Source organism: Somniosus microcephalus, chromosome 1 (genome assembly GCF_052327205.1).
Source record: "Somniosus microcephalus isolate GS21.2 chromosome 1, FLI_Smic_1.0, whole genome shotgun sequence".
Taxonomy (NCBI): domain Eukaryota; kingdom Metazoa; phylum Chordata; class Chondrichthyes; order Squaliformes; family Somniosidae; genus Somniosus; species Somniosus microcephalus.
The window spans coordinates 153,658,664-153,683,141 of NC_140987.1; the positions used below are offsets into that span (position 1 = coordinate 153,658,664).

Below are 24,478 nucleotides of genomic sequence, written 5' to 3' on the forward strand. Positions count from 1 at the left end.
GGCGGTGGGGGTTCCTACTCTGTAGGAACTCGGGTTTAAGCCACCACCCTCCTTAAATACCTTTCACCTGGGTGCTTCCCACCAGGTCCGCTTCTGAAAAAAAGCTCAAGAGCTGGACTTCCGCCTCAGCTGTTTTTTAAATGGCCCCGAGTCTCGCCGACTGCTGCCTCTCCGCTGCTGCTCTCTCCCGACTGGTCTCGGGCCTCGCTGGTCGCCGGGTTTCCTGCCGAGCTCCTCCTCGCTGCTCCCGCTGGTCCCGACTGGTCTCGGGCCTCGCCTCTCTCCGGTTTTTATACCGGTCTCACACTGCTCCCGACTGGTCTCGGGCCTCGCTGGTCGCCGGGTTTCCTGCCGAGCTCCTCCTCGCTGCTCCCGCTGGTCCCGACTGGAAATAGAGGTTAATAATTATGACCTAATTGGGATTACGGAAACATGGTTGCAGGGTGAGCAGGGCTGGGAGCTTAACATACAGGGGTATTCAGTATTTAGGAAGGATCGACAAAAAAGAAAGGGAGGAGGGGTAGCATTGCTAGTAAAAGAGGGGATAAATGCAATTGAAAGGAAGGATATTAACTCAGTTAATACAGAATCTATATGGGTGGAGCTAAGAAATAGCGAGGGGCGAAAAACATTAATAGGAGTGGTATATAGGCCTCCAAATAGTAAAATAGAGGTTAGGGAGGGCATCACGAGGGAAATTAGAGAAGCGTGCAATAAGAGCACAGCTGTCATCATAGGTGACTTTAACTTACATATAGATTGGACTAGCCTAATCAGTAAAAATAATGAGGAGGAGGAATTCCTTGAGTGTTTGAGGGATGGTTATCTGGATCAATATGTCGAGGAACCAACTCGGGAACAGGCTATATTGGACTGGGTACTGTGCAATGAGAAGGGACTAATCAGTAATCTTGTTGTACGGGGACCCTTGGGTCAGAGCGATCATAACATGATCGATTTCTCACTCGAAATGGAGAGCGAAGAAATTGACTCAGAGACTAAGGTCCTGAATTTAAACAAGGGGAATTATGATGCCATGAGACGGGAACTGAGTAGGTCTGATTGGACAACGTTCCTGGGAGGACTGGAGGTAGATAAACAATGGCAAACATTTAAAGATAGAATGACAAAATTGCAAAAATTGTTTATACCAATCTGGCATAAAAGGAAATCTAAAAAGGTGACTCAACCGTGGATAACAGGGGAAATTAGAGACAGCATAAAATCCAAAGATAGGGCGTATAAAATAGCCAAAAAAAGCGCCAGAGCGGAAGATTGGGAACAGTTTAAGATAGAGCAAAGGAGGGCAAAGGGCATAATCAAGAGGGGCAAAATAGCTTACGAAAACAAGCTGGCGGAAAATATAAAAACTAACTCCAAAAGCTTTTATAAGTATATCAAAAGGAAAAGACTGGTGAAAACCAAAGTTGGTCCATTGCAGTCAGATACGGGGGAATATATAATGGGAAATAAGGAAATGGCAGATCAACTAAATGCATACTTTGGGTCAGTCTTTACGAAGGAAGACACAAAAAACCTCCCTGGGATATCGGGAAAAATAGGGACATTGGCAAAGGAGGAACTGACGCAAATCAATATCTCTAAGGATATGGTGTTAAGGAAGCTAAAGGGATTGAAGGTGGACAAATCCCCAGGGCCTGATAACATGCATCCTAGGGTACTGAAGGAGGTGGCCCTAGAGATAGCGGATGCACTAAGGATGATTTTTCAGAATTCATTAGACTCGGGAACAGTGCCGATGGATTGGAGGGTAGCTAACGTTACCCCACTATTCAAAAAGGGGGGTAGGGAAAAAGCAGGTAATTACAGACCTGTAAGCCTTACGTCAGTTGTGGGCAAAATGCTGGAGTCCATCATTAAGGATGAAATAGCGGAGCACTTAGCAAATGGGGACAGGATAGGACAGAGTCAACATGGATTTACAAAGGGTAAATCGTGCTTGACTAATCTATTGGAATTTTTTGAGGGAGTAACTGGTAGAATAGATGGGGGAGAGCCAGTAGATGTGGTGTACCTGGACTTCCAAAAGGCCTTCGATAAGGTCCCACATAAAAGATTAGCATGGAAAATTGAGGCTCATGGGATAAAGGGGAAAGTTTTGGCGTGGATAGGGAACTGGCTGTCAGATAGAAAACAGAGAGTTGGAATAAACGGCTCATTTTCTGAATGGCAGGCAGTAACAAGTGGGGTACCACAGGGATCTGTCCTGGGCCCCCAGCTGTTCACAATTTACATTAATGACCTGGATCAGGGAGTCGGATGCAGCATTTCCAAATTTGCAGACGACACTAAACTAGGAGGGGGGGTGGGCTCAGAGGAAGAGACCAGGAAGCTCCAGAGCGATTTGGACAGACTGGGCGATTGGGCGGATAAATGGCAGATGCACTATAATGTGGACAAGTGCGAAGTTATCCACCTTGGGTGCAGGAACGGGAGGGCAAATTATTATTTAAATGGCAATAGATTGGGAGAGGGGGAAGTACAGAGAGACCTGGGTGTTCTTGTACACCAGTCACTGAAGGCGAGCATGCAGGTGCAACAGGCGGTCAAGAAGGCAAACGGTATGCTGGCCTTCATAGCAAAAGGGTTAGAATACAGGAACAGGGATACCTTGCTGCAGCTGTACAGGGCACTGGTGAGACCACACCTCGAGTACTGTGTACAGTTTTGGTCGCCTCATCTGAGGAAGGATGTTCTTGCCATGGAGGGGGTGCAGCGGCGATTCACCAGGCTGATACCAGGAATGGCGGGAATGACCTATGAGGAGAGACTATGTAGTTTAGGGATGTACACACTGGAGTTTAGAAGATTGAGAGGGGACCTCATAGAAGTGTATAAAATTCTGACAGGTCTAGACAGACTGGATGCAGAAGGAATGTTTCCCTTGGCGGGTGAGAACAGAACTAGAGGACATAATTTAAGGATAAGGGCTAAACCATTTAGGACAGAGATGAGGGGGAATTTCTTCACTCAGAGAGTGGTGAACCTGTGGAACTCATTGCCACAGAGGGCAGTGTACGCCAGCTCATTAAATATATTTAAGAGGGAATTAGATATATTTCTACGGGCAAAAGGGGTTAAGGGTTACGGAGAGAAGGCGGGGACGGGATACTGAATTAAAGGATCAGCCATGATCTCATCGAATGGCGGAGCAGGCACGAAGGGCCGAATGGCCTACTCCTGCTCCTATCTTCTATGTATCTATGTATCTATGTATCCTTTTTGGCCTCTACCGTCAGTGCCTGTATGGAATGCCAATCTAACTGTATCTTCCGGATCCATTCACATCCTAGTAGTGGTGGTCCTCCATCTAGCAATACATATAGGTCCATTTTTGGTGTTTCCTGGCCATTCTATATCACGTTCACCCTTATTTTTCCTTTGGGGTAGCCTTTTTGCCCCGTGTACGTCTTCAAGACAATCTCTGTAGCTCTCAAGGGTATATGTGAGAATAGCCACTTGTAGTCCCTTCAGTTCATGACTGCTAGGGCTGATCCTGTGTCCAATTCCATTTTCACTTGGACTCCGTCTATCTTGAGCGTGACCCAGATAGTCTGGTGATCCTCCATTTTGATTACATTATGTAGTTTCAGACAACCCAGCTCCTTGCTTCCGGAGTCTGTATCACTTTTCTGTTCATCTGAACTACTCTCCGTCACCTTATGTACCTTTTTGTACTTCTCCTGTGGAGATTTCTTGCTGCTGGTTTTCTTCCCTGACCTGCAGACTCTTGCTATGTGTCCTGCTTTTCCACACTGTCTGCACACTTGGTCCTTGAACCAACAATCCTTCTGGTCATGTTTTGTTCTGCCGCAGCGATAACACTTCCCTGCTCCATATGACATTTCATTGGTGCCATATTCTTGCGGTCTCCGTTGTATATCTGCAGCACCCCGTGCGGCTGCTTTGTGTGATACTGCCATGCTGAAAGCCTTGTCCAGCGTAAGATCCTTTTCTGATAGAAGCCGTTTTTGGGTTCCTTCACTTTGAAGCCCACACACAAACTTGTCCCTTAACGTATCTGCTAGTCCTATTCCAAACTGGCAGTGTTTCGATAGCTTGCGCAGTTCCATTAAATACTCAGCATTACATTCGTCTTTATGCTGGTTCCTTTTTTGAATCTTAAATCTTTCTGCTATCAGCAGCGGTGTGGGGTTTAAGTGGTCCTGTAGGATTTCCACTATGCTTTCGAAATCCTTATCCACTGGCTTCTCTGGGGTTATTAGGTTTCGCAGTAAGCCATAAGTTTTTGCACCCATGGAATTCAACCAAACCAGTGCTTTCCTGGCATCTGGCACTTCATTCGCCTTGCAGTACACCTCAATGCGTTCCACATATGTCGCCCAATCTTCGACTTCATTGTTGAATGCTGTGACACTGCCACTCTTCGGCATCCCTGGGTGTGGTTAGACTTGCTAAAATGGCGTCTCCCGTGCTCTGCCTTCTTCTCCGCTGGCTCAAAATGGTGTCTCCCGCGCTTCCCTTTCTTCCCGCGCTTGCCCTTCTTCTCTGCTGCGGCTTCAAAAATGGCGTCTCCCGCGCTCTCCCTTCTTCTCCGCGGCTCAAATGGCGTCTCCCGCGCTTCCTTTCTTCCCCCGCAGACGCTGCTCAGCCCTTGAGCCCTGGCTGCGCTCTGCGCATTCTCCTGTGCGCCTCTCTCATTGCCGCCGCTCAGTCCTGAACCCCGGCTGTGCTTTACCCTCTCTCTCTTTTTGTTTTCCGTCGATGCCGCTCGGTCTTCAACCTCCGGCTGCGCCCTGTGCGTTTTACCCTCTCTCTTACCCTGTCGATGCTGCTCGGCCTTTTCTGTGCCGTCGGTCGGCTCCAGCCGCCGCTGTCCGGGAAGGGTTTGCGCTGTAGCTGTTGCCAGCCTGTTGCTGGATCGTCGTGGCTGGAGAACCAAGCCCAGCTCTCAACAGCCTCCCCTGCGATGCTCACTCTCTGCCAGATGACTGGGCGGTTGCTCGCCCGTGCTTCTGGCCTCGACTTTCTTCCACTGTCCTCCAGGAGCGAATCCTTCGGAGGAAATGCAGAGTTGCAGGTAGGTTCGACTCGACCTCGTCGCCACTGTTAAATCCGTGAATCTTAAGGTATGGTGTTCTTCAATAAATAGACGGAGACTGCAGATCAACAATCAACAGGTATTTACTGGATGAGGGTAGTCTAAAAACTAACAGTACAGATCCCTGCTCAGGGCTTATATACAGGTGTGGTCACTGCCGGTACTACAGTATTCAGGAGCTGTAAAAGTAGTTCTTTCTTAAAGGTACATACACTACAAGAAGAACTAGAATATGAGAAAGCAAGCCATAGCTAGATACACAGGGGAAGCATGGTCCAGGAATTTGCTCAGAGCTGTGGTCTTCACTTCTCGGGAAGTGTGGTTTCCGCTTACCTTCCTGTGAAATTATGACAGTGGAGTGGGAGCAGCTCTGACGCAATGCACTGCTTCTGTTCACTGAATTTGTTGTGGTAAAAGAGAATGTGCATTTACATTGCATTCTGTTGTCCATGGAGATTGGTGTCATACAAGAAAGGGTTCATTTATTTACTGCTAATTTATTCAATCAGCTTAGTGAAGTCTGTGTTCCTCATACATGAGGATGATGGTGCCAACAATAAATGGAGAATAAATTCATAGCAGATGGATGCGTTGACTTTAATGGAAATAAAAATCGGAAGAGACATAAAACAGGCTGCCACCCGTTTTACACAATCGCAGAAAGTCAAAATCTACTGCTTAGAGTCTATGTTCCACTTTACTGTTAAATGATGATTTTATTAGTTCTGCCTCCTCTATTTGTTCTTTTGAAATGTGTTGCAAAGGAGATGGAAGAGACTAATTTAATGTTGTTGGGATCGACAGAAATCAACAGGCTGAGGCTTTCTTTTGGTAAAGGACAAAACGTGTCCTGCTTTTATCACATCTCCACATGGACTGCAGAACCTCAGCCCCGTGCAGGGTTACAAGCAGGGGCTGATGAGTCATCACGTAACCCGACACTCTTAAAGGGCCCAACACTCTTAAAGGGGCCCTGCACCAATAACCCAACCCAGCATGTACATACCACAGCTTTGCTATACAAAGTGAATTGTGTTAGGTACATATAACAGCATTGGGTACACATTGTGTTATTGTCCCTTTGTGGCCCCAGAATTCACAAGTACTGGCAATGTCAGTCATCGGGGGGGCCGGATCAATCGGTTGGAATGGCTCCTCGATTCCGGGGTGGAGACCGGGGGGTTCGTCGGGGGGACCTCGGGCGCTCGGTGGTGAACGGAGGGCGTGGAAAGCGGAGGTCGGCCCCGTCTCGGGGGCTGTGCCAACTCAACGGGTCGGTCCAGATCCAGGTGGGCTGGCTCGAGGCGGTCGATGGAAATGAAGTCCGGCTTGCCACCGACATCTACGACGAAGGTCTTGTCCCCGGTTTCCAAGATGCGGAATGGCCCATCGTAGGGTGGCTGCAGAGGTCCCCGGTGGGCATCGTGGCGGACGAAAACGTACTCCACCGCACGAAGGTCGAGTGGAACGTGGGACTGCGGGAGGCCGTGCTGCGACGTGGGCACCAGAGCGAAAACCTTGGCATTGTCTAGAAGGTCGGACCGCTGACGGGCTGCGGACCAAGGCTCCGTTGCGTTGGGGACGAAATCCCCAGGAACCTGCAGCAGCTGTCCGTAGACGAGCTCGGCGGACGAGGATTGGAGGTCCTCCTTGGGAGCGGTCCTGAGTCCCAGCATGACCCACGGAAGTCTGTCGATCCAGCCATTGTCCCGGAGGCTGGCTCGGAGTGCGGCCTTCATGGAGCAATGGAAACGTTCGCACAACCCGTTGGCCTGAGGGTGGTAAGCTGTGGTGCGGTGGAGTTTCAACCCGAGGCCTTGGGCGACGGCGTTCCAGAGCTCTGACGTGAACTGGGGCCCCCGGTCGGAGGAAATGTCAGATGGGACGCCGAACCGGGCGACCTAAGTGCTGATGAACGCCCGAGCTACATCGGCGGCCGTCGTCGAAGACAGCGGGATGGCTTCCGGCCATAGGGTGGTTCTGTCGACCATTGTGAGGAGGTGGGTGAACCCACGGGAGGGCGGCAGGGGCCCTACCAAGTCCACGGTAACGTGGTCGAACTGCCTCTCGGGTACTGCGAAAGGCGATGTACCTTGGAGCGTTGGCATACCATGCAGGTGCTGGCCCAGTCGTGCACGTCTTTCCTGAGCCCGTGCCAGACGAACTTGGCCACCACCACTATCTGCGATGGCTTCCTGCCCGGGTGGGAAAGATTATGGATGGCGTCGAATACTTGCCGTCTCCACCCTTCGGGCACGACGGGACGTGGCTGCCCAATGGCGACATCGCACAGGAGTGTGGTGCCGGTAACGTCGAACGCGACGTCTGTGAGTTGAAGGCTCGTGACCGCCATTCTGTAGGCCTGGACGTCCGGGTTGGAGGCCTGGTCGGCCGCCATGCGGGTGTAGTCGACTCCGAGGTGTACGGCGCTGGCGACGGCTTGGGAGAGGTAGTCGGCGACGGGGTTGTCTTTCCCAGCCACATGCTGGATGTCCGTCGTAAATTCCGAAATGAAGACCAAGTGGCGTTGCTGACGGGCCGACCACGGCTCGGAGGCTTTGGCCATGGCAAAGGTCAACGGTTTGTGGTCCACGAACGCCGTGAACGGGCGGGCCTCAAACAGGAAACGGAAGTGTCGGACAGCGAGGTAGAGGCCGAGGAGCTCGCGATCAAATGTGCTGTACGTCCGCTCATTGGGGCGGAGCTGCCGGCTGAAGAAGGCGAGCGGCTGCCAGGCGCCATTGACCCACTGTTCTTGGACGGCGCCGACCGCATAATCCGAGGCGTCAGTGGTGAGAGCGATCGACGCATCGGGCAACGGGTGCGCCAGCATGGTCGCGTTGGCCAGGGCCCTCTTCGTGTGTGTGAAAGCAGCGGCCATCTCATCAGACCAGTTGACGGTGAGTTTGTCGGGCTTGCCTTTGAGGGCCTCGTAAAGGGGCCGCATAAGCTGGGCTGCTCGGGGGACGAAACGATGATAAAAGCTCACCATGTCCAAAAACTCCTGTAGGGCCTTAACGGTGAGGGGCCGTGGGAAGTCCATCACGGCCTCCACTTTTGATGGGAGTGGCACCGCCCCATCCTTCGTGATGCGGAGCCCGAGAAAGTCAATCGAGGATAGCTCGAACTGGCACTTGGCCGGGTTGATGATTAGGCCGTGTTGGCTGAGTCGTTCGAAAAGAGTCCGGAGGTGGGACACATGTTCTGTCCTGGAGGTGCTGGCGATGAGGCTGTCATCCAGGTATATGAACAGGAACGTCAGGTCCCGTAACATGGTGTCCATGAGGCGTTGAAAAGCCTGTGCGGCGTTTTTGAGGCCAAATGGCATGTGGAGAAATTCGAATATCCCAAACGGGGTGATCACCGCGGTTTTCGGAACGTCCTGCGGCCGGACGGGGACCTGGTGATAACCTCGGACGAGGTCCACTTTCGAGAATACCACTTTCCCGGCTAGGCGGGCGGAGAAATCCTGGATGTGTGGGATAGGATAGCGGTCGGGGGTCGTCGCGTCGTTGAGGTGCCGGTAGTCTCCACATGGGCGCCACCCGCCGCCTGGTTTCGGGGTGATGTGGAGGGGCGATGCCCATGGACTGTTCGACCGGTGGATGATGCCGAGGCGCTCCATGGTGTCAAACTCGGCTTTGGCGATGGCGAGCTTCCCCGGGTCGAGGCGCCGAGCGCGGGCGTAGACGGGCGGACCGGTGGTCAAAATGTGGTGTTCTACCCCGTGTTTGGTGGCGGCGGACGAGAACGTGGGTCTCGTAAGGTCCGGGAACTGGGTGAGGAGATGGGAAAACTCGTCGGAGGCCGCGAGTGCGCTGGACAACAGCATCGTGCTGGACCTACTGAGGGAACACGGGAGCGAGCTGAAGGTTTCAGCGTTGATGAGACGTTGGTTCTTGACGTCCACCAAAAGGCCATTGGCGCAGAGGAAGTCAGCACCGAGGAGGGGGGTGGACACTTTTGCTGTGACAAAGTCCCAGGTGAACCGTTGCCCGCCCAAACAAAGCACCATGTTCCGTGTCCCGAAGGTGCGGATGGAACTGCCGTTGGTGGCTTCGAGGATGGGGCCGTGGTTCCCCCCTTGGATGTCTATGGATGACGCGGGCAGGATGCTCACCTGGGCGCCCGTGTCGCAAAGAAAACGGCGCCCGGAGTCGGAGTCAGTAACGAACAACAAGCTGCCTGAACGGCCGACAGCCATAGCAACCGACGAGTTGTCTTTAGTTTGCTTCGACGTGGGAAAACTGCATGGGGGCCGGCACCTCCGGGTATTGGGGCCGAACTGCGCATGGTAGAAGCAGAGGCCTGAGGGTTGCTGTCGTTGGGCTGTATCAGTGGGGGTAGGGCTCCGCGTGGTTGCGCAGTACTGTTGCCCGGCGGAAAAAAATTTGTCGGCCTCCTTGGCCAGGTCGCGGAAATCGGTAATAGAAGAGTTGGCTAGCGCCGACCGTACCTGACCTGGTAGCTGCTGGAGGAACAGTTCCTTGAAGAGGAAACACAGCGTGTGTGTGCCCAGGAGGGCCAGCATGTGGTCCATCAGCTCCGAGGGCTTGGAGTCACCAAACCCGAGCAGGGAGAGGAGCCGGCGAGCGCGTTCGGCTTCGGTGAGGCCGAAAGTCCGTAGAAGGTGCGCCTTAAGCGTGTCATATTTGCTGTGCTCCGGGGGGTTTTCGAGCAGGTTCACAACTCTGGCCGCGGTGGAGCTGCTGAGAGCAGGGACGACATAGTAGTACCTCGTGTCGTCCGTGGCGATGTTCCGGATTGTGAATTGAGCTTCGGCCTGGGCGAACCAAGCGGCAGCCTGTTGTTCCCAAAGCTCGGGTAGTTTGATGAAAACGGCATTCGTCGCCATTTCAGAAGAGGCCTTTGGAATCGTCCAAAGGAGCAGCGGGGTCAGCAATGTTGGGATCGACAGAAATCAACAGGCTGATGCATTCTTTTGGTAAAGGACAAAACGTGTCCTGCTTTTATCACATCTCCACATGGACTGCAAAACCTCAGCCCCGTGCAGGGTTACAAGCAGGGGCTGAAGAGTCATCACATAACCCGACACTCTTAAAGGGCCCGACACTCTTAAAGGGGCCCTGCACCAATATCCCAACCCAGCATGTACATACCACAGCATTGCTATACAAAGTGAATTGTGTTAGGTACATATAACAGCATTGGGTACACATTGTGTTATTGTCCCTTTGTGGCCTCCGCCACAATGTGTTCATTGGCAAAGTTATTTATTGATTCTAATGTACCAACCATCACTATTTCTATCCTACAGAATACTTCGCTTCTCAGTAGAATACAGATGGAATATCCACTAAAAGATGTGTAGCCCTAGGACACATCATTGGATTTGGATGTCTAGGACATCAAGGTGCTTGCAAAATGTAGCCTTCCATTATGTTGAAGAGAGATATCCCCTGCAACACTTCTGGCAGGCTCTTCATCATAGGGGAGTCACGGCTGAGCTCAGTCCTGTCCTTATAAGATGTCTATATGTGAAAGAATATACTATAGCCTTTTTAGAAAAATACACTATCTTACGAAAGAATTCTGGCCTTGTTGAAACAGAACAAGTTGTTGACCCTGAAATAACTTTATTGAAAGAGAAGGTGGATGGCTCCGAGTAGCTGACCTTTTGGGAACAACACAATAGTCAACCCTTGGATAAGTGATATAAATCAAACTTCATAAAGATGTCACATAAAATAAGGAACATCTGCCCTCGCAGAGATGACACATAAAATAAGGGACACCTGCCTTTCACATCTTTTTATATGGTGAACCCAGAACACCTGGAGATGCAGCAGATTCTGGAATATTACAAGCTGCTGTGGCAGTAAAGAATTGCAGACATCAGCAGAAAGATGAATAGTGATAATTAACTTGCATCAGCAGAAACCTTATAGGAAATACAACTGAAAAAGGGTATAAATATTATGGTCTCAAATGGGATATCAGAGTCACTTTAATCGGGCAAGGCAATTCTCGACTACAGAGGTGGCTCTGTGGTCCTCTACTCTTTGTACCTTGGGCATCAAAGGTATTTTGATGTTGATGGATATCCTGTATAGAAAACTTTAAGAACTGTAATACTGTAGCGAAGTTAAGATTTAAAAGAAAGATTCTCTGTTAAAAATAAGATCATATTTTTTCTCTTTTAGAACTGTTAACATTGCGATTGACTGATTCACCAACTGTAAATTGCATGTCAGTTCTTTTAATAAATCTCTATACATTTTTAGAATTGTCTCACATAAGTCTTCTGTATCAATAACTCGTGAACTCAAAATCTATACACTCTTTGGTGGAGAGTTACATTTCTGAGGGGAGTTCTCCGGATCCTCATAATATCCGGAATGTTACAGTCTAGCTAAACTTATTAAAAGCGCTATCTGGAGGACGGTAATATTCTTCAGTTGTTCCTTTCCTTTAGGGAGAGATAGCCCGGACCTTTAGACACAGTTAAGCACCTTTAGGATTCGGCTACCTCAAACTTCAGTTGAAAGTGAACATCTGAGAAATACGCCTGATCCGAGACAGCCAAGGGGCTAGGACTAGTAAATATCCTTTCATATGCTTGTGCATTTCCAGCAAGGGTTGCTGGATAATGGTTAAGAATCACAGTTTAATTTCCTCTCCTTAATCTTGTATGTTGATGTAAATTATATTACCTCTGCTGAGATGAGCTAATTCAGTACATATTAAGGATCAAACCTGGAACTTTTCTGGAGGGAATATTTCCTCTGTGCACTCAGCATAACAAAATGTTAAACGCCTTAATGATTTTGCTACATCCAGCACACAGAGGAAATCTCTCTGGGTCTATATGGCTCAGCTACCCATTCCCTACTATGTCCACTGATCCATCAGGGGAATTGTGTTTTTTACAGTGGTACACTTCATGGGATAAATTAAGCAGCACGAACAGTAGAGTACATCATCAAATAATCCAGCGGAACACTTCCTATGTTAATATGTCATCCTAGACAGTTAGAGAAGAGGCACTCTGCATTTGTTTCACAAAAATGGCTCATTATTTCGTTTCAGCACAAGGCAATTGAATTTAGTAAAATGTAAATTATTTAATTAAATGTTGAAGTGCTGCAGTCAACAGTGTGGTACAGTGTTTGATTCCTTGCTGACAGGAGGCATGTTTTACCAAACATTAGCGACTTGAGTGCTGAATTCTTCTACATGCTCAGTGTAACTTGGACATAAATAAATCATTTCACAATTGTGAAATGATTATATTTGTTGTAATTTCAGTATTTGCTGATATATTGCCTCTCCTTTATCATATCAGCAGATTTATTTCTTCAAACTATGACTTTTGCAACACATTATGCTTGTAATGCCATAACTCTGGTACCAGAATGAGAGGATAGAAATGATGAATCCTTTTTTCACATGGAAGGCCAAGGAATCAAAGTACAGGAACAAAAATCTGACACAGCGCCCAAAGCTGCCAACTCAGAAACTACATTCATCTTTTACATGTAAGGACGGATTCCACGATCTGGCACTTCCAGTAGGGAGCATGCCAAAGAAATTTGCACCCTAAAAATCAGCTAAAGGGGAGTCAAAAGGAAGATTTATGAATGGCAGACCAATCGTAATTTTGGATGCTTCCTTGAATGTAGCCCAATTATGGTATGGCCAGCTTTCAGTGGCACTGCATGAATGAAGGCATGCCAGGGTGATCATCTGCCAACAATGCTTGATGGGCAGCCACTGAGTTGCACATTTTGTTGTCAGACCTGATCCAAATCATTAAATGGCCTCAAATGAGTGTTGGGACCTGCATTTGCCTAGACAATCGGCCTAATGCTTGTTTCAGGCTGGCAGCCGAAATGACTTAGGAGGGCTGTAACCAATATGGTGGATGATGCACTTCCAATGAAAAAACTTGATAGATTTTGGTCTTGTGGACCTGTTTCACACCCGAAAAATGGTCTAAGTGAGATCCAATTTTACCCCCACAGAGTCACTTGATTTAAGGATATGGATTGAGGATGAATTAACAGTGATATCGTTTATTCCAAAAGAATAAAAATGAAAAAAATAGAGGTGAAGTGGCTATTTAATTTAAAGATGAATTGATGGAACTGAAGTGGACAGCTTAGGTTCAGATATAGAAAATCTAGAAAATTTGTGCCTTGTACTGAATCAGAAAAAGGGAGAAAAAGTAGTTACAGGTGACTGTTATAAGCCACCAAATGAGATACAAGATATAGGATGGGAATTAATTGGGATGATTATAGTAGGAATAAGAAAAGCGAATCTGCTATTCTTGTACATGATTACTGATTATTATATGGCTCCGATTGTCATGAAAGCTATAAAGAGATGGAACAATACTAGACTTGCGATTATGCTGGTCAGTGATTGATAGCTCATTCTGACAATCAAATTATATAATTTGCTAAGAAGCAGCAATTTGACAAGTGGTGATACTGAGAATAATTTAAAAGAATATCCTGCTAACAAAAAAAGGAAAGAATTTAGCTACTTTATTTGTTAGACAATGAGCCAACTGCAGCATATATGTCAGCCTGGGATTTGGATCCCCAATTTCCAACGTGACTTTTCAAAGTCTGTAAAGTGCCCTGGGAACCAATGAGCAAGAACAATGAGGCTGATTTTGCTCTCACAGTAGAAAACTGGCAGGAGGTAGGCAGGGTAGGATTGTGAGCCTGGAGGTCTGGTAGAACAAGATTTGTTGGCATCATCCCTTCCTCTTTTCTTTCTATTTGGTTCTTTCAGGCTAACATCCTTAGCCTAACAATTAGGTGTTGCATTTAGAGGTGTAGCCATAGGTGGGCCTGTTGGGTATGGTGGGAATGAAGCTGCAGCACTGGAGCTATTGGAATAAATGCAGCCAATATTGATAACAAGTTGCTTCTCCCTTAATATTTGAAGCCTGTCAACTTGGTGAGAGTAGCCATGAGGTTTCTGCAGTGGTGGACCCCTGGAGCCAGTAAAGATCAATGGTCATCCGTCCTAATAGGAATCGCTGCCAACCCTGGTGCAGCAGAAGTGCGATGAGCAGGGCAGTGCTACAATGCGGATTCAGGCGGTTGTTACTGTTAAATCCGAGAATCTTAAGGTATGGTGTTCTTCAATAAATAGACGGAGACTGCAGATCAACAAGCAATAGGTGTTTACTGGATGAGGGTAGTCTAAAAACTAACAGTACAGATGCCTGCTCAGGGCTTATATACAGGTGTGGTCACTGCCGGTACTACAGTATACAGGAGCTGTAAAAGTAGTCCTCTTAAAGGTACATACACTACAATTCCTCCCCTTTTAGATTAACAGTACCATAACAATCAAATAACAGTTAACACTTTTAACATGCACATTAACTGAAATAGTCCATTTATAGATTCAGTCTTTGGGGCGGCTTCCTGATCCTTTCTGGATAGCGCCTTTCTGGAGTGTCTTGGTCTTGCTGCGGAGGCGATTCTGACCCCCTGTCGTCGGTTAGTTCATCAGCTTCCGATGCAACTGTTTCTGGGGTAGATGCTACCGGTATGTCGGGTTCATCACCAGGTACGCGAGACATGGGGTTGACTCGTTCCTGTGACGCTAGGATCTGGTCGACATGGCGCCTCACAATGTTCTCCCCGACATCCACTGTGTACATTAGTGGCCCATGCCGTGTGCATATCGTTCCGGGTTGCCATTTCTCTGTTCGGTAGTCGCGGGCCAAGACTGGTTGTCCTACATTGAAGCTCCTTGTTGGCTTCTCATTGATGTGCTGGAATTGCTTATTCTCAACATTTCTTCGCACATTTGGTCTGAGCAAATCCAGACGAGATCTCAACCTTCGGTTAAAGAACATCATGGCCGGGGTCTGGTTGGTAACTGCATGTGTCGCATTTCTGTAGGCTAACAGGAAATTGTCCACCTTATGCTGCAGTGGAATGTCGTCATCGCACATGGCCCTTACTGCCTTTTTAAAGGTTTGTACGAACCTCTCAACCAATCCATTTGCGGCTGGATGATACGGGGCGGATGTGTAATGCCTTACCCCATTCTTTCTCATAAATTTCCGAAACTCTTCGGACACAAACTGTGGTCCGTTATCAGGGCAAATCTGCTCTGGCAAGCCGTTCCTGGCAAATATGGTCCGTAGGACTGCAATCGTTTTCTCCGTAGTGGTGGAGGATATTTTGATCACCTCAGGCCATTTCGAGTGCACATCCACTGCTATTAAGAACATTGAGTCCTTGAATGGACCAGCAAAATCAATATGCACCCATTGCCATAGAGAGGAGGGCCACTCCCATGGGTGTAGAGGGGCATGTGGTGGTGCATTTTGGACCTTCTGGCATCCTGAGCAGCTCTTTGTTAGGTCCTCGATTTGTTGATCGATCCCCGGCCACCACACATAAGCCCTAGCAAGGCTTTTCATTTTCACCCCTCCCAGATGGCTTCGTGAAGCTCATTGAGCACTCTCTCCCTTAACTTGGGTGGAATTACCACTCGGGAACCACACATCACTGTCCCCTGGCATACTGACAGCTGTTCTCATCTGGATGAGAATGCTGGCAACAGTGAGTCGCCATGTGTTGGCCATCCCTTCACCGTCAAATCATATACCCGAGACAGTGTCGGATCATTTCGGGTCTCCTTCTCTATATCCGCGTTAGTTACTGGCAAGCGTTCAATTATCGACGAATAAAATATTTCGACAGGGTCCACTGCTGGCGCTTCGTCAACAGTAGGCAGTGGCAGGCGTGATAGCCCATCAGCGTTTCCATGCTGTTTCATGCCCTTATACTCTATTTCATATTGGTTCGCCCCTAGAAAAAGGGACCATCTTTCTAGCCGTTGCGCAGTCATCAGCGGATCGACCTTCTTTGGATTAAAGATGGAGACAAGTGGTTGGTGGTCAGTCAGCAAGGTGAACTTCTGCCCGTGCAGATAGTGGTTGAACTTTGTTACTCCCCATACTAGGCTGAGGGCCTCCCTGTCAATCTGGGTGTAGTTGCGCTTGGCTGAGGTTAGTGACCGAGACGCAAAGGCTACTGGCCTCCCCAACCTGTCTGGGAATTTGTGCGACAGCACCGCTCCAAGACCATAGGGTGATGCATCACACGCCAACCGAATTGGTAGTGCTGGGTTAAAATGGGCCAACACCTCTATTTGATGTGATCAATTCTTTGCACTTCTGGAAAGCTCGTTTACATTCGTCATTCCACTTCCATGGTACTCCCGTTTGCAGTAGGGTGTTCAGTGGGTGTAATACTGTAGACAAATTTGGTAAGAAATTATGGTAGTAATTCACCAGCCCGAGGAACGACCTCAGTTGTGACACATTTTCCGGTGCTGGAACCTTGACTACTGCCTCAATCTTTTCAGGGGACTTATGTAACCCCTCTTCATCAATAACGTGGCCACAATACGAGATCTGTTTCTGGAAAAACTCGCATTTGTGTCGATTAGCTCGTAGCCCATATTCCTTCAATCTAGTGAGCACCTGCTCCAGGTTGGCGAGGTGATCACTTTCATTTTTGCCCGTGACCAGGATGCCGTCCAAATAACACTGGGTCCCTGGAATCCCTTGCAGGACTTGATCCATTGCCCTTTGCCAAATAGCCAGAGCCGATGCTACCCCGAACACCAGCCGGTTGTATTTTTACAGACCTTTGTGAGTGTTGATCGTGAGGTATTGTTTCGAGGCTTCTTCTACCTCCATTTGCAGGTATGCCTGGGCCAGATCAATCTTAGTGAAGCGTTTTCCTCCAGATAGCGAGGCGAAAATATCTTCAATCCGCGGAAGCGGATATTGTACCGTGTGAAGGACTGGGTTCACTGTCACCTTAAAACCCCACAGATGCGAACCTTCTTTGGTTCCCCAGGCATATTACTCAATGACCTCTTCATTACAGGAATGATGGGTGTAGCCCACTTGCTCCAGTCCACTTTGGACAGTACTCCTGAACGTTCCAAACCTTCCAGCTCTGCTTCGACTGCTGGGCGGATCGCATAAGGCACTGGTCTGGCCTTAAAAAACTTTGGGCTTGCATTTTCCTCTATTTTAATTGTCGCTGTTATGCCTTTTATTATTCCGAGTCCCTCCTGGAACACTTCTTGTGCGTCAGTTAGCATTTTTGACAGTCGCCCAGGTGTAACGTCATCATCCTTTTTGGCCTCTACCGTCAGTGCCTGTATGGAATGCCAATCTAATTGTATCTTCCGGATCCATTCATGTCCTAGTAGTGGTGGTCCTCCATCTGGCAATACATATAGGCCCATTTTTGGTATTTCCTGGCCGTTGTATATCACGTTCACCCTTATATTTCCTTTGGGGTAGACTTTTTGCCCCGTGTACATCTTCAAGTCAATCTCTGTAGCTCTCAAGGGTATATGTGAGAATAGCCGCTTGTAGTCCCTTCGGTTTATGACTGTTAGGGCTGATCCTGTGTCCAATTCCATTTTCACTTGGACTCAGTCTATCTTGAGCGTGACCCAGATAGTCTGGTGATCCTCCATTTTGATTACGTTATGTAGTTTCAGACAACCCAGCTCCTTGCTTCCGGAGTCTGTATCACTTTTCTGTTCGTCTGAACTACTCTCCTTCACCTTATGTACCTTTTTGTACTTCTCCTGTGGAGATTTCTTGCTGCTGGTTTTCTTCCCCGACCTGCAGACTCTTGCTATGTGTCTTGCTTTTCCACACTGTCTGCACACTTGGTCCTTGAACCAACAATCCTTCTGGTCGTGTGTTGTTCTGCCGCAGCGATAACACTTCCCTGCTCCATATGACATTTCATTGGTGCCATATTCTTGCGGTCTCCGTTGTATCTCTGCAGCGCCCCTTGCGGCTGCTTCATGTGATACTGCCATGCTGAAAGCCTTGTCCAGCGTAAGATCCTTTTCTGATAGAAGCCGTTTCTGGGTTCCTTCACTTTGAAGCCCACACACAAAGTTGTCCCTTAACGTATCTGCTAGTCCCATTCCAAACTGGCAGTGTTTTGATAGCTTGCGCAGTTCCGTTAAATACTCAGCATTACTTTTGTCTTTATGCTGGTTCCTTTTGTGAAACTTAAATCTTTCTGCTATCAGCAGCGGTGTGGGGTTTAAGTGGTCCTGTAGGATTTCTACTATGCTTTCGAAATCCTTATCCACTGGCTTCTCTGGGGTTATTAGGTTTCAAAGTAAGCCATACGTTTTTGCACCCATGGAATTCAACAAAACCAGTGCTTTCCTGGTATCTGGCACTTCATTCGCCTTGCAGTACACCTCAATGCGTTCCACATATGTCGCCCAATCTTCGACTTCATTGTCGAACGCTGTGACACTGCCACTCTGCAGCATCCCTGGGTGTGGTTAGACTGGCTAAAATGGCATCTCCGGCGCTCTCCCTTCTTCTCCGCTGGCTCAAAATGGCGTCTCCTGCGCTTCCCTTTCTTCCCGCGCTCGCCCTTCTTCTCCGCTGCGGCTTCAAAAATGGTGTCTCCCGCGCTCTCCCTTCTTCTCCACAGCTCAAATGATGTCTCCCGCACTTCCTTTCTTCCCCCGCGGACGCTGCTCAGCCCTTGTGCCCTGGCTGCACTCTGCGCGTTCTCCTGTGCACCTCTCTCGTTGCCGCCGCTTGGTCCTGAACCCTGGCTGTGCTTTACCCTCTCTCTCTTTTTGTTTTCCGTCGACGCCACTCGGTCTTCAACCCCCGGCTGCGCCCTGTGCGCTTTACCCTCTCTCTTACCCCGTCGACGCTGCTCGGCCTTTACTGTGCCGTTGGTCGGCTCCAGCCACCGCTGTCCGGGAAGGGTCTGCGCTGTACCTGTTGCCAGCCTGTTGCTGGATCGTCGTGGCTGGAGAACCAAGCCCAGCTCTCAACAGCCTCCCCTGCGATGCTCACTCTCTGCTGGATGACTGGGCGGTTGCTCGTGGTCGACGCCCGTGCTTCTGGCCTCGATTTTCTTCCACTGTCCTCCAGGAGTGAATCCTTGGGAGGAAATGCAGAGTTGCAGGTAGGTTCGAATCCACCTCGTCGCCACTGTTAAATCCGAGAATCTTAAGGTATGGTGTTCTTCAATAAATAGACGGAGACTGCAGATCAACAATCAACAGGTGTTTACTGAATGAGGGTAGTCTAAAAACTAACAGTACAGATGCCTGCTCAGGGCATATATACAGGTGTGGTCACTGCCGGTACTACAGTATACAGGAGCTGTAAAAGTAGTTCTCTCTTAAAGGTACATACACTACAGTTACAATAACATGGCAAAATGTGTGAGCTATGGCTGCCTGGCAGCCCCGCCAGTGGCCAGCAGCATTTTCTTTACCACTTAGGCCTGTTAATAATGGGAGATTTAGTTGTTGTGGTGCTTTCTTCTCTGTCTTACAGCACAGTGATGATGAATTAGAGCATTGTGACGGTATAATAAGCATTATCTGTCCACAAAAGTTGGGTCCCAGCCAAGTGTCCATTCATAACTACACCACAGATTGCATTGCACTGCCACTGATCTTCCAGTACTTGCCCTCACAACTATGTCCTAACTCCTGTGCCTCTCCCTTTTTTCTTGGTCAACCAGAAAACTCAGTCACTAATTTCAGACTGGCTGACTATGAAAATCCAAATGAAAATGCACCATCACTTACTCTTAACCTGCCAACCTGTGCTAGCTGGCTACAGGTCATCTTGCAGAACGTGACAAAACACTGCCTCCCTGGAGTACTGAAGCCTTCTTAAGCAAATGCTCCTCTGTGAAGTGCATAAATCTTGTATAAACTCTGTTGGGTGGATCAGGATTTCTTGAAGCACACCTCATTCTATTTGGTCTCCTTGCAGCTGCAGCTCTGTTGCCTCCTTCTCATTCTTTCCTTCCTGCTGCTCCTCCCAGAGTGAAATTCCTATAAGGACCCCCATCAAGAAACAAATGCAATGCCAGAGGTCCCTTAACATTACAGAACCTACAACAATGATTACAAGCATTTTCAAATCGTTTAAGGTCACAATATTCACAAGCTACTTCAAGAAAAATAGCTCTAGAATCTCTATACAGCTTTACGTGAGAACAGCTGAGGATTGCTTTAAATAGCTTCTGAAATGGCCACACAAGGGCTTGTACTGCCCATGGTTGGTGGGCGAAATGCAGAAGTGATATTAGTCAGGTGGTAATGTCAGAAAATGGCATTGGCGTCATAATGATATAACTAACCCCAACTTGAATATGTTCATGTTGCAGATGAGAGCTCTGGTTTCCAGGAAATATCAGGCAAATTGCTAGGCGGGAGGAATCATAGAATCATAGAAAGTTACAGCACAGAAGGAGGCCATTTTGGCCCATGATGTCCACGTCGGCCAACACAGAGCTATCCAGCCTTATCCCACTTCCCAGCTCTTGGTCCATAGCCCTGCAGGTTACAGCATCCCAAGTGCACATCCAAGTACTTTTTAAATGTGGTTAGGGTTCCTGCCTCTACCACCCTTTCAGGCAGAGTTCCAGACCCCCCACAACCCTCTGGGTGAAGACATTTCTCCTCAAGTCCCCTCTAAATGTTTCCCCAATTACTTTAAATCTGTGCTCCCTGGTTTTTGACCCCTCTGCTAAGGGAAATAGGTCCTTTCTATCCACTTTATCTAGGCCCCTCATAATTTTACACACCTCAATTCCTCAGTTCCAAGGAAAACAGACCCAGCCTATCCAATCTTTCCTCATACCTAATATTCTCTACACCTGGCAACATCCTTGTAAATCTCCTCTGTACCCTCTCTAGTGCAATCACATCTTTCCTGTAATGTGGTGACCAGAACTGCATGCAGTACTCTAGCTGAGGCCTAACTAATGTTTTATACATTTAAAGCATAACCCCCCTGCTCTTGTATTCTATGCCACGGCTAATAAAGGCAAGCATTCCGTATGCCTTCTTAACTGTACGGATAACCGTAGCTGTCGTAAAGACAGCGGGGTTTGATTGACAGTTGGTTGAGGCTGACGTCATATCCGGGGGCGGGATCCGATGCCATCTTGGCCATGCTTGAAGGACTGTACTACGAGACACAGAGTCAGGACTGAATAAATGGCACTCCACTACAACTGCTTGGGAGACTCGTAATTACGTTATTAAGATAACATTACATGGTACCAGGATTTATAGAACTCACGATAAGGACATACTGCAACAATGGAAGGAATTAAACCTCCGGCTAGCCTGCAACTAGAAGGAAATGTGGATGAAAATTGGCGTGTCTTCAAGCAACGCTTTCTTCTCTATCTCACAGCGATTGATGCTTCGACTAGCTCTGGAACAGTAGCTTTGTTGCTAACAGTGGCTGGCTCGCAGGCAATCGAGCTGTTTAATACATTTACGTTTGCAGCCAAAGATGATAAAAATGATCTGGACAAGGTGATAGAACGGTTCGACGAATACTGCACTCCAAAAAAGAATGAAACGTATGAGAGATTCGTGTTTTGCTCCCGCGTGCAAAAGCAAGGAGAATCCTTTGATGTTTTTTTGACGGACTTGAAAGTAAAAGCACAAACATGCAACTTTAGGGACCTGAAGGAATCGATGATATGCGATCAAGTCGTTTTTGGAATACTCGACAAGAAGGTGAGGGAGAGAATGCTTAGAGACAATGACCTAAATTTGGATGCAGCAGTGAAAATATGTCATGCTAGTGAACTCTCAGCCATGCACACGAAAACTTTCGAAGGGAGCAGCACAGCAGCGGGCGGGAGCGCCCTGGGGCTAAAAAACCTGCCGGTGGATGTGGTACACAAAAGGGACACAAGAGGGCCCATGGAGTTCAAGACGATGATGCCTTACGAATGCAGATGGTGCGGTAATAAACACATAGCCAGACAGTGTCCTGCTTATGGGAAGAACTGTGCAAAATGTAAAGGCAGGAATCACTTTGCCAAGATGTGTTTTTGGGAAGAGAAACTGCAGGTAAAAAGACAGTGCATGCTATTGAGACTGAAGAGACAGGAGCAGAGACTTTGTTTGTTGGGATGGTGCAAAATGAGTCAAAAACAGGGCAAATATTCTAATGAAGTGCGCTCTGTAGGACCAAAGACTGAAGTTTAGATAGCTCCCTTGCTGGTAAATGGCACCATTGTTCCCTTTAAGCTAGATACAGGTGCTAAGGCAAACCTCATAAGTTGGAGTGATGCACGGAATCTCAAAGTGTGACCTAAATACTGAACAAGACAGTGTCTTTGAAGGCATACAATGGACAAAGCATTGAAACAAAAGGAACGTGTAGGCTGAATGTTAAGGTAAAAAATCACATTCACCCTTTGACCTTTGTTATAGTGCCTGAAGGACATGAGTCACTGTTGGGGGATAAGGCCTGTGTGGATTTGGGCTTGGTAAAACGAGTCTATACTATCAGTGAACTGAACTGTGTGCAGAGTGCCCCCCAAGATAGTGCAAATCTGACTCAGGAGACTATAGCACACAAATATGCAGATGTATTTCAGGGTTTCGGAGCACTGCCCTTTACATACTCCATCAAACTGAGAGAGGATGCACAACCTGTGATTCACGCACCCAGGAGAGTTCCAGTGGCTCTCCGTGGAAAAACTGAGGAAAGAGCTAGACCACATGGAGGGATTAGCTGTCATAAAGAAGATTGAGGAACCGACTGACTGGGTAAATTCCATGGTCTGCGTCAATTCAAAGAAAACTGATAAATTGTGTGTCTGCATGGATCCCAAGAACCTTAACGCCAATATCAAAAGAGAGAACTACCAAATTCCAAAGAGAGAGGAAATAGTCAGCGAAATGGCAGAAGCGAAAGTCTTCTCCAAGATGGGCGCCTCGCATGGTTTCTGGCAGTTGAAACTTGATGAAGAAAGTGTTAAGCTGTGCACTTTTAACACCCTGTTTGGTCGATACTCCTACCAGCATCTGCCCTTTGTTATTAGCTCCGCCCCAGAAATCTTTCACAGAGCAATGGAGCAAATTATCGAGGGCCTGGAGGGAGTGCGGGTGTACGTGAATGATCTGGTAGTATGGGGCTCCACTCAGGGGGAGCACGACACCAGACTGGAGAAAACGCTTCAGAGAATACAGCAGTATGGACTCAAACTAAATAAAGACAAATGTCAGTTCAGTGTCAATGAAATCACATTCCTCGGAGACAAGGTCTCTACAGAGGGGATTCAGCCAGACAAGTCAAAGGTAAAGGCTATACATGACATGGAGAAACCAAAGGACAAGAAAGGGGTTCAGCGGGCCCTTGGCATGGTTAACTACCTAGGAAAATTCATTCCAAATCTAGCAGTGAAAACTGTTCATCTGAGAAAACTGCTGCACCAAGTGACAGAGTTCCAATGGGGACATGAACATGAGAGAGAATGGAAGGGGCTGCTACACATTCTAGCAAGTGAACCCCTACTGAAGTTCTTCTGCCCTAAAAAGAGGGCAAAAGTGTCCACAGATGCCTCTAAGAATGGATTAGGGGCTGTCCTTCTACAGGAAGATGAAGGAGAATGGCGACCAGTGGCATATGCGTCACGCTCCATGATGGCTGCAGAGTGCCGGTACGCGCAAATCGAGAAGGAATGCCTTGGCTTGGCATTCGAGTGTGAAAAATTTCATAACTACATCTATGGTCTTCCCAAGGTTATCCTAGAGACGGATCATAAGCCACTGCTAGGGATCGCAAAGAAGAATCTATGTGACATGTCACCACAAATACAATGCCTAATGATGAGACTTCAACGTTACGATTTTGAGCTAACATATGTGCCAGGGACACAAATGTTCATTGCAGACACACTATCCAGGGCTGCGCCTTACGCCACACAAAACAGTGAATCAGAAGAGGATTTGGCTCTTCATGTGGATATGGTCTACGCAGCATTGCCCGCCACACAGGAACAACTATCAGTGATAGTCACAGGGACATCAAAGGACCCAGTCCTGAGTAACGTAATGAGAAATCTTCAAGGGGGCTGGAATAAAGGGTCATGTAAACAATATTATCACATTCAATCTGAGCTCTCTGTGGTCAATGGACTACTGCTTAAGTGTGACAGGATAGTAGTGCCCACCTCTATGCGATGAGAAATGCTCAACAGGATACATGAAGGGCAACTGGGTGCAGAAAAGTCAAAAAGGAGAGCACGTGAGGCACTCTACTGGCCAAACATGAACTCTGATATTGACCAGTTGATCAGCGAGTGTGCTACATGTCAGGAGTATCACTACAAGCAAACAAAAGAGCCCCTCATTACCACAGAGCTCCCATCACAACCTTGGGAAAAGGTCGGAACTGATATATTTCACGATGAAGGAAAAGACTATTTGTCAGTTATTGTTTATTATTCCAATTATCCGGAGATGGCTCTCTTGTCCAGTACCGCATCAAGAGCTGTGATAACTCACCTGAAGTGAATCTTTGCCAGGCAGGGCATCCCTCTA

At 48.0% G+C, this 24,478-nt stretch overlaps 1 pseudogene; it reads left to right on the forward strand.

Moving 5' to 3' along the window:
• LOC147124419 (uncharacterized) overlaps nt 1-12,647 on the forward strand; it is a 156,726-nt pseudogene extending 144,079 nt beyond the window's left edge.
• Nucleotides 12,648-24,478: the final 11,831 nt, after the last annotated feature.